Raw genomic sequence first — 10,790 nt, 5'->3', positions numbered from 1 at the left:
TTTTAATTTTATTAATCTGTTTTTATTTAGCTGGCATATTCTTCAACGTCGTTACTGTTAGTTAATTAACATTCTCAGAACCCATCGGCTGTATTCAGCATCTGACTTCCGGCAGACGGCGAATACAGCCTCTGGGGGCAGACCCCTGATTTTTTGGCATTCCGGTTTGATTTGGGCGGAGGAGGCGAATTTCCGTTTCCGACTTCCGTTCATCTATAAGTAAATATGCTGAACCATTGTGATGGATTCAGAGTTTGCAGTGACGCCAATTATGTTCCGCCTCGCTAGTTCACCGCACGGACCGTTTAACCTGGCAACAACTACAGCCGGCTCAAACGTGATTGGTCAATATCACGCGGACTACAAACAGCCTACAACCGGAAACCAGGGCTCTTCCGCTCTTCTTCCAGAGGCAAGATCTCCAGGGTTTGCCTACAGACTCTACATTCTCTGAATGTAGAGTCTGTATATAGAGACTAGTTACTTAATTACTGTTAATTCTGTGTCAACTACGATTTTCACAGCAGACATATATCGGTTGTAAATATCGGCATCTCTGTTTCATAATAATCGGTATCGGCATCGGCTCTGAAAAAACCATATCGGTCGATCCCTAATATGTATGCGTGCTTACAGGCATATGTGCTTAAGTGTATATGTTGGTGCATATGTTCTTTAAGTATCACTTTTGTTTTGTATTTTTGTCCTCTTGGAAAGCGCTTTGTGCTTTCAGCTCGAAAAGTGCTCTATGAATAAAGTTATTGTTATTACGTTAATTATTTCACTATGAACCGTTGCATGAGACAATGCACTGTCTTTGTTGTCTTGGTGCGAGTTGGGTTCAGACTAGTTATGTAAGGAAATGAATTGTGTCAGGATTGGTAGAGGTGTAGTCTACATCTAAATTTCAAAACAGATAAGCATGTTTTACAAAATGGTTAGAAAGGTAAAGTGGAAGATTTGTTATGAATTCGTTAAGACATGTAAAACCACTGGTGTGGTCCTTTAAAGTGTTTAAAGATCTAATCCCACTGGCACATAAACGAGACTTTTATTTATCCAAACAGACCAACTCGTCTCCACCAGACAAGGATTAGACGTCCGCGTCCTAATTTGCTCTCAAGTTTAGTCTGCCCACTTCAGTGTCAGCCCCTCCAGCCAAACGCCTTCTCTGAGGGTGGAAAGTCTGGAAATTGTGCTTTTCAACCTCGGGGCCTCGTGCAGCAAACAATTCAGTGTTTGCTCTTCGTTTAGCTGGAAACACACACCGTGTCATCTCCTCTCGCTCCTGTATCGTCGCTGACATCCGTCTGTAGGCTGCTAGACAGACAGTGCCTGTTTCCCCACCTCCGCCACCACCTCTACCTCCTCACCCCTGCGGTGGTGGAGTCTGCGTGTAGTCCGCTTCCGGGTTGGACGACGCTGCATAAAAGCGCGGCGCTCCGCTCACACACACTACGCTACCCAGAATCCCACGCGACACCTCAACTTACAGAACTGGCTTCTTGGGCTTCGGGAGTGTTTCCCATTTAAACAAACAGTGCCGAAGATGGCGGAGAGTTAATGGTGTAAAGAAGAAATTATCGATCCGGTAGAGAGACACGTCCACAAGGTAAGCTCGCGCTACGTGTTTGCTCACCTTCCGCTAATTCAACGCGACTTTGCGTTTGGTTTGCATTTCGATAGAGGACGGAAATGTACTGACTTGTGTTCCCAGCGTCAGTGCACACACGCAAGCATCGCTACGGTGCGGAGGGCACAGTGCATGGTCATTTAGTACATGACAGCAAAGATTTACTAACCTGTTCATGACGGCGATGGAGTGCACGCGGGGTTTGCTGCTTGTTTGTCAGCGTTGTGCTGCAAAATGAACCATGCAGATATTTTTGATAAACTTCGCTTGATCACGCCAAGCTGACCAGTTTACGCACGAGCTGGAGGCATCACAGAAGTGTGAACAGATAGATACACACAGGGAGAGCATCGGGAAGTTTCACACACGCTTTCACACACACAAACAGGGGGATAGTGAACTATTGTCACCAGCTGGGCATGACGCTGTCGCAACATGAGGGGATCTGGAAATGTTTGCTGATCAAGTGCACGCAGAGCTGCTCAGTTGTGTGTCATGTGCATCATGTTTTAAAGAGGCTGCTGGATGGTTTTGTTGCTGAAACGATGCGGGCAGAGGCAGACGATGCTGACTGTCAGTCACACACACACACAGCCATCCTGCCCGGTCCCGACTGCTGAGCGATAAAAAGTGCACTGACTCCACTGTATGTCTCCAATGTGCCAGTCTTTGCACTGCACGGGGCATGCGTTGCCTATAAATGCATGAGGTGAAAGAGTGAACGATCGCTGTGCTCGTGTTTAAGGTCTGCTTCCTACACCCCTCCTGTCATCCACCTCATCCTTATGTCTCACTGTATATCTGCAGGGGGCAGCAGCGTGGCCCCTTTACATACACACCGTCCTGTAACCCTGAAGCTCCACGCTTTGATCCCTCCAACACTCAGCCCATGTTGTGTGTTTGTGTGTGCATGCATGGAAAGCAAACGTGTCCTTGAGCGTGACACCAGAGCCCTACAATACCTGCTCGCACTGGTTAATAGCAGTCTGCTCTTTAGTGTGTGTGTAAACAGTGGTTGAATGGGAGAGATGTGGATGGTGTTTGTGTGTCAGTGTGAGCAGGTGAGAGATGTGAGGCTGAGTTAATTACACCGAGGTCAGGGTTTAAATTTAGATTCTGTTTGCTTTGTTTTGTTGCTGAATATAGCTTATAATTAGTCTGGCATCATTTTTTATCTGTGACGTGAGAAAAATAGTAAAGTAAACTAGAAGGGCACTCTGATGCCCCCTTTCCACCGAATTAGCTCTGGTTCTTGAACCAGTATCCTTGGACCCTTGGTGCCATCTAGAAAAACAGCCAGGGTTCCAGTTTTGCACATTATCATTGAAATCAAGGATGTGTCATCAACAGAGGGCGTTGCAATGCACAACAGAGGTAAACTGTAGTAGCCAAGGGTGATTTCACACCTGCCCTGTTTGATTAGGTTCAATCAAACCTGAAAGACCCTGATCACACAGAAAGTGTTCTAGCAGCTGGAGGCGCCATTTTTACAGAATTGTATTAAATGAGAATGAAGCTTTTTGCTCACGGTCTTTGCGTTGCAACAAGCATTTTTGCCCGGGTGCTCTGAACACCTCAAGCGGAAAAACGCCCCATGTCGTCTCTTTCTTCAGCATCTTTTTTCTCATTGTCCAATCAGATGATTTGAGAGGCGGGCCTTCTGTGGTGGTCACGACAACAAGTTTACAGTTTGTAAACAATGGAGGAGAAACTGGTGGTAGTGGTTGTTGGATACCCAGAGCTATACAGCATGTGAATAGACAGCAGGTTGTCATACTGCCCCTGCATCATCCTAAACTATGCCTTGAAACGTCCATCATGGAGGCGAAGCTCCTGGACCAACTGGTGATACTCGTTGTGATCCACCCTCTTTTTAGGGGTCTCATGTGCCCACACCTCACCCTCAGCCAGAGCTACAGCAAGTACCCTCTGCCTGAACATTTTAGGAACTAGAGACTAATTACCAAATTGAACTCTGGTGCGGTTCGTTTGTGGTGAGAACGTGTTGTGACGTCGATCGGAACCAACTGCAGTCACATGACACATTGTTTGGGTTAAACATGAGCATGTTACAGTTCTGGAGGATTATTAATGTGCACCTCCTCCTGTACTGCCTTAATATGCACATTTGGTGCTTTTCGTTTTCTACTCGGAGCTGCACCTTGTTTTCAAACTGTATGGTTTGACTAAAATGAACAGTGACAGCAATATAGTCCATGATGAGCAGCGCTAAAATCAACCTAGTTGTCCCTCCATTGTGACATTAGAAAGTGTCACATTTATCTAGCAAGTGTACTCTTCTTCAACGTTTTGTTTACTTCCTGGATTTTTCCCACATGGAAATTCTGACCAATCAGGAGCAGCTTTCTTGATGAGGCATTTTGTCTGGTCCGCTTGTAAATGCGCCGTGAGAACATGAACCAACTCTAGGCAATTATGCAACTTTATAACAAAATTAGTTCCTGATTTGGACCAAAGCAAGAGAACTTTAGGTCTGAAAGCACCCCAAGTGGCAGATCACATTGATTACCCGCAAACTTTTATTCTGTTATTACAGATATTTGTTTTTATACTAACTAACAAGCATGAACCAACTATTAATGAGAGCACTGCACGCTTTTTTTTTTGTCTAATAATTTCTCATCTGACTTCCCTGTTGTTGCCTTCTCCATCGTCTCTTTCCAACCTGTACAATATGACACACCCACTAATGTCATCATGGCTCACACTTCAGGTCAAGGAAAATCTGCTGTTTTCTGGTTCCAGCTGTGAACCAGCTTTTCAAGTTCTGCACCATTTTTTTTGTGTCAAAATGCTCTAACAGTTCAAAATTAGGTGCGGGAACCAGAATGGAACCAGTTCCATGTTGGTAGAAAATGAGAGGACAGACCTTCACCAAGGCCAAATGTCCTGTCTCGCAGTGTTCACGGAAATGAAAAATAATAAGTGCATCCACCCTGTGATATGGATCTGCTGTAAAATGTAACGATTTCTTCCTTGGCCCATGCTATACCTTTCCACCAAGTTCCATAAAAATTGAGTGAGTAGTTTTCCATAATCCTGCTAACAAACAGACAGACAAACCAAACCAAGAACATGACCCCCTTGGCAGATGTAATAAAAATGTCCATCTCAGGCTGCCAGGAAGTGCACCAGACTCTGAGGCTGATTTGACATAGAGGCCAAACAATTTAACCACAACTTCCTGTTTGTCATGGGATGCCATTTGGCCCAACAAGACTTTTTCCCATAGACTCAGATCAGGAAAGAGGCGTCTGTTTATCAGTGGATACATTTTTGAGTGTCTCAGCCCTGCAAAATGACCGATCCATTTGGTCCAATAATATTATTAAAGTCTAGAAGAGCCACATGATTAAATCATTTTATCCCCATTCATTTCAGCGGGTGGCTAAACTGGAAGTAGCCAGCTCGATCAGCAGAAGTCTCCAGTGCGCCCGCTCTATGGGGCCAATTATGCGTTATTATTGGCTTTGTGTGTCACTGAGCAACTTTCATAGGAATGAAAAGGGCCCCACCTCTAATGCTGTATCCAGTTCTCTCTATACATCCATGGTTCACCCCAGGTCCCCAAAGTCCAAGTTGACATGTCCAAACGTTGTATTTTGTCCAACCAACAGTCCAGCACCCAAAGATACTCAGTTCACAATGATATAAATTAGAGAAAAGCAGCTGATATCCTTGTGGAGAAGCTGCAACCAGAGAATGGTTTGAGTTTTTGCGCCTTCTTCTTTGTTCACAAGCCAAAAAATGACACACATTCACCCTTTCCTCGTCTATTTTCTGTTGAAAGGTTTACAATCAAAAAGTCAGAATGAGCCAAGGTGTTACCGTACAAAATCTACAGAGGTAAGAAGATGGTAAAAAAAGTACTGTGAGGTCTTTTATCTTGCTCTGTTTTGTATGCGTTCCTGATACAAAATGTTGTTGCAGCTATATTAGGTTCTTGTCTCACTGTTCTTCCTGATTTAAATTGATTTATAGTTTGTCAACTCAGTGAGGATTTAACCAGCTGCTGCTTGTTGAGGGTTTAAACAGTGAATCAGTCATCAAAATTGTTGGCAGTTCATTTTTTGTTAAATGAGTTATCAGCTAATCGACCAGCCATTTCAGTTCTGTGTCCGAACTGTCTGTCTGCCGCCCATGTGAAGGGGTGTGGTGACAAGAAGCCCTCGTCTCTGCTGACAGATTTACAGTCAGCTCTGTGGCCGAGTCTCTGCGCACGTGCAGGCCGACACGCGCCCACAACCTGCTCGTAGGGAACCGAGGGGAACGCGGACTAGGGAGGGGTGTGGGCAAGCTGCTCGGACCCGCGAGGGGTCTTCGCTGAGCTGATGGTGCGATGAATGCGCGGACGAGGAGGAGGGTGACAGTGATGCATGATGTTTGCTGAATGGGGAAAAAGGGGACAGAGGTTAGCAGGGGATGCTGGTGACTGGGTCAGGCGCTGGGGGCAGGGCTCACGAGGCTGAGCGGGAGAGAGACAGGACATCACACACCAGCCTGGGAGCATGGGAATATCTATGTGTGTGTGTGTGTGTGTGTGTGTGTGTGTGTGTGTGTGTGTGTGTGTGTAGGAGGAGGAGGAGGAGGGGCTCAGGTGGCGCCTCTTGCTGGAATTCTACCTGGCATTTTTGTCTTTTGTGTCTGTTTCTTGATGTTGTTCCTGCCCTCCTCAGCTCTGTCATTTTCACCTCTTGTGTGGAATCAGGAAGTTTACTGATTTAAACGGACCACATTCTTTGCCCTCTCCTTTCTCTGTGGTATGTCTCTGTCGTTGTCTCTTGCCTCCCCCCAACTGCAGTGAAGTGAAGTGAACTGTTGTCCTGTTGTTGTTGGGGCCCCTCTCCCATGTGTCAGGATGTGTTAAATAGGAATTAATCTTCACCAGCTCGCATTGATTTCACTCTGTGGAGGAGGGGTCTTTTTTTTATCTCACGCATTATTGTCCTTCACTTAGACATCTCCAGTCAGAGTGGTGGAGAGCCCCCGTCTTACAAGATCTGTCCAATGACGAGGGCTGGGTGTCCTCTGATACTATTGAAAGAAGACAGTAGTTTTTCCAATACCTTGGCTTGAGGAATAGAAACATGATTTCCCAAATTTCAACAAATGAAACTTCTCAATTGTTCAATGTTGTTCAATTAAGCATAAAATTGGCAAATTTATGATGTAAACCAGGACCTGATTAAGATAGCATCTTAACATTTGACCTCTTACATCGGTGCACTGTTCAGATGGAGGGCAAGCAACTTTAAGCAAACAACATCAACACTACATGAATGCCTATAATTTGCACTGTTTACATCTGAAAACGGGCGGCACGGTGGTGCAGTGGTTAGCATTTTCGCCTCTCAGCATGTGAGGAAAGCTCAACAGCCCAAGCAATGGTAACGAATGTGAGCGTGAATGGATGTCTCTATGTGTCAGCCCTGTGATAGTCTGGTGACCTGTCCAGGGTATACCCCCTCACCCAGTGTCAGCAGAGATAGAATCCAGCCCCCCTGCGACCCCTAACAGGATAAGCAGTTATGGAAAATGAATGAAGGAATGACTATGACAACGTCTCCATGTTTTTAACCATGACCCAGATTTTAACAGCGTTTCACTTGACCAAGCAAGCAGAAATCAGTAGCTAAAGTTTGCTGATGTTTCCTAGTGACGTTAGCCTGACAGCGGTGAATCCATGTATAGTGCTGAAACATAAAAAATAGTTATACTCAAGCACATTTGATCACCTGGCCAAAACAAGACAGCAGTTGTTTAAGTTGTGGATCCAACGCACACAAAATAGCTATCATCCATTAGACTCTTGTACGCTTTCATTGGCTTGCTGTGTAACGTTACTACTGTAACAACGATTGTGTCCACTCCACACTGGGCAGTTCTGGGGTAAAATCACTTTTATTTGTTTTGTATGAATTAGATCCAACATGAGTATCAGTGTGCTGAAGATACCTGCTGCCTGCAGGTTCATCCAACCCTTTTATGCTGTCACTTCTCTCTGTATCCAGTTCACACTGTATGCGTAGTGGCCGTTTCAACACATCACAGTTCCTAGGCCACTTAGTTTGTGTGTTGTCTCGGTTTTGATTTGTGTTTCTGTTCCTTTTCTGGAGATCTGCAGTTCTCACATGAGGCAGGGAAAAAGTTCAACAAGGTTTATTGAGAATCCAAAGAAGGTAAACAGAACGACAGGCCAAGTCCTTCCAAAATTACTGCACAATCTTGCACAGTCCACGAACGTCTCAATGTCCTATTTCTGTATATTCTTATCGTATTCCAATTATTATACTTCAATGCTGCATAACACAAACTTCACGTCCTCTTTACACCTGACATTGTCCAAAATCTCCTACTATCATGCACACTGTACTGTCTAACGACACCACACCTGGTGTAAATATCTTGTGCCTGCATTCTAACACATAAATGAAGTACATATAAACGTAACCTCAGTGTAGTCCACTACCATACACTGTTCAAAATATACAGTTGTGTGTAAACTTAAATATGGTCAGAACCTATATGATATGTCATATCAACACAGATATTCTTACTAAATATCAGTATGTACTTACGTAGGTCTTACAATATGGATTTATCACTTCCTGCCCTCCATCTGAAGTTTGCGCATCATAAGAGTCATGTGAAGGTTAGGTGGATGGGGGTTTACCTCTCAAAAGTTATATAAAATTAATAATATAGGCCTATAAATGGCCTTTTTATTGTGAAACAATGGGTTTTTGACTCGTAAAATGAGAATCTTGAAAATGGGTCTAAAAATATGAACTTGATATCTACATACATGAAATAATGCTAAAAGCCCGAGGCTAGAGCTGCACGTCCCCGGGCAAAAACTCAGCATCCTAACCAGTTGACGATCCGCATGGAGGATGTGCAAACAGAGAAACAGCATTGTTCTTGCATCACAGCACAGAGCCAGTTAGTCGTAAAAGTGTGATAGGAAAATGGTGTTTAGCTGCCAAGCTCACATATGTGTTTGTATTTTGAAACTGCTTTCACTTGTGACATTACAAGAAGCTTGAAGAAGGGACTACGTAGCAGCCTAACTCATGTGTTAGTGTGTTAGTGACGTGCTTCTTGGCCTTGGTAGTAAAGCAGTAGACCAGCATTTGGATCCCTGTGTCAGTCCTCTATATGCTCAAAGGCGAAACACAAAAACAGAATTGTAACTTGTATGATTTTGCATATGTCAGGTCAATATCTGCCAACATTTATGGCTCTCGTCTGAAGCCAGAAACCACAGAGTCAACATTCCCGCCTGTAAAGTTATCAAGAGACACTTTTTGGTGTTGCTCTTCTGATAATGAATTGGAGATAGGCAGGGGATTTATGTGTTGGCTTTAGCTTTGACACCCAAATGAGCTCTATTTTATCGCACAGCTAACAGTTTGAAACCAGAAATACTACCCACATCCCAGAAAAACATCCTGGCTGCTTTCAAGGCTCATAAGGACACTCTCCACTTAACTATCAATGAAAGCCCTTCACAGAGTGTCTTTTTAAAGCTTTGAGTTTTATTTGTTTAACATTAGAGATGTAGGATTATCCGTTCAAGTGTTAAAGATGATCTTAATTACTTTTGTTATAGATAGCTTTCCGCTCTGTCTCTCCCTCCTGTAAGTACACTCAGATAAACTGAAGAAATTTATATTTATACTTCTTATCATACAAATGCAACTTCCTTTGTTTATTCCTTAGTATGTGCCGCTGATGTCACTGTCAGTAGTGGTGTGTATGCTGCCTCTGTGTGTGTTGGAGTCGATGCTCCAGAAGCTCGTATGCTGTCCCGAGTCAAGACGATACAGAAAGAAATGTTGGTGCCACAGATAATTTCTCAGTGTCGACACCACCTGCAATATCTTTTCTTTTACAGAGCAGCCCAAAATAAATACATAAATAAAAACAAAGTTCTATGCTAAGTGCCTACTTATGATTATGATTGCTAACACTGCAGCTTGATTTTTTTTGGCCGCAGCACTGACATATTATCACCGTATAAAGTTGATGCGGTGGATGTATTAGCCAACAGTGGCCTGTTTATAGGTAGAACAGATTCAGATTCAGTTTTATTAGTCATGCTTCAGGCCACCTGAGGAAAGGAATTCCAGTATTCCCTTTCCTTTTAGCTCTTTTTTTCGTCTCTAGGCCAACTCCTGACTGTTATTTTGGGTACCGAACGCAGTGCTTTAAAGGGCACCGACCAAATAACACTGGCACTACCGAGTACCAATTCATGTTAAATGCATTGATGCCAGGTTCCAGTACCACCATCTGGTTGAGAACGCCGGGTTTAGACAAGAGGCTGAAGTGCCAGCCAAGGAGCTCTGGGGCCAGCAAGGCGGGCAACAGGGCTCTGCAGAGCTGCCAGGTTCAAATTCCAATAGGAGGCGGAAGTACCCAAAAGTCAGGAAGCCGGTCACAGTACCAGCTCCGTCGGCTTCCCAGCAAGCCAAAACTATCGCTGCATCAATAGTTAGCTCTACTATAAAACTCAAGTAAAAAGCCTTGTCCCTATTAAAGGCCCAGTCCCGTTTACTAGCCTGGTGTGGCTACACATATTGACAAGTGAATACTTGTCTCAATTAGAGGCCTGGTCTGGTTGCCAAGCAGTTCATTGTATTTTTATAGAAGTTCTTTGGATGTATAAAACCAGGTTGTTGGCTACCTGAAATTATGTGTTATGTCATTTACCCTGTAGGTTATTCATATTCCTTTAGTCCGCAAGGGTCCTCAGATCAAAAGAATCAAAATAGTTTCTCATAAAAATTAGGATAAAGTGGTGTTGTTTCGGTATGCCGAGTGCCGTAACCTACTCTCTCTTTGATGTGCTGTCTGTTGGTGCTAGATCAAATTAATGATTAATAATTGATATGTTATCTTGAGTCTAATTTTTATACAAGTAATATTTATACTGGTTTAAATAATTTGATAGTATTTCCCACCTTTGCTGAGCAACAGTTTTGTGTGAAAGGAATTAAAGGCCTGTCCCAAATATAGGCCCTGTTGATTTCAATAATTCAAGCAAATAAGCAAATTGCTTTCCTATAATATTTTTGTATTGGTGTGCTAGACGAGCAGACACACACATACGCACAAAGAGGCAGACAGACAG

The 10,790-nt window shown here is 43.8% G+C and overlaps 1 protein-coding gene across 1 annotated transcript in view; it reads left to right on the top strand.

The window, feature by feature from the left end:
- The first annotated feature begins 1,454 nt into the window (after positions 1-1,454).
- Positions 1,455-10,790, top strand: part of LOC117258217 (nuclear receptor coactivator 3-like) — a 94,735-nt gene continuing 85,399 nt past the window's right edge. The window contains exon 1 of the mRNA XM_033628861.2: positions 1,455-1,612. The gene's annotated coding sequence lies outside the window, so the exon portion shown is untranslated. The remainder of the gene's footprint in view (positions 1,613-10,790) is intronic.

This window comes from Epinephelus lanceolatus, chromosome 8 (genome assembly GCF_041903045.1).
Source record: "Epinephelus lanceolatus isolate andai-2023 chromosome 8, ASM4190304v1, whole genome shotgun sequence".
Lineage (NCBI taxonomy): Eukaryota > Metazoa > Chordata > Actinopteri > Perciformes > Serranidae > Epinephelus > Epinephelus lanceolatus.
Note: the sequence above shows the minus strand (reverse complement) of the source record. Positions and strands in the feature narration are given on the sequence as shown.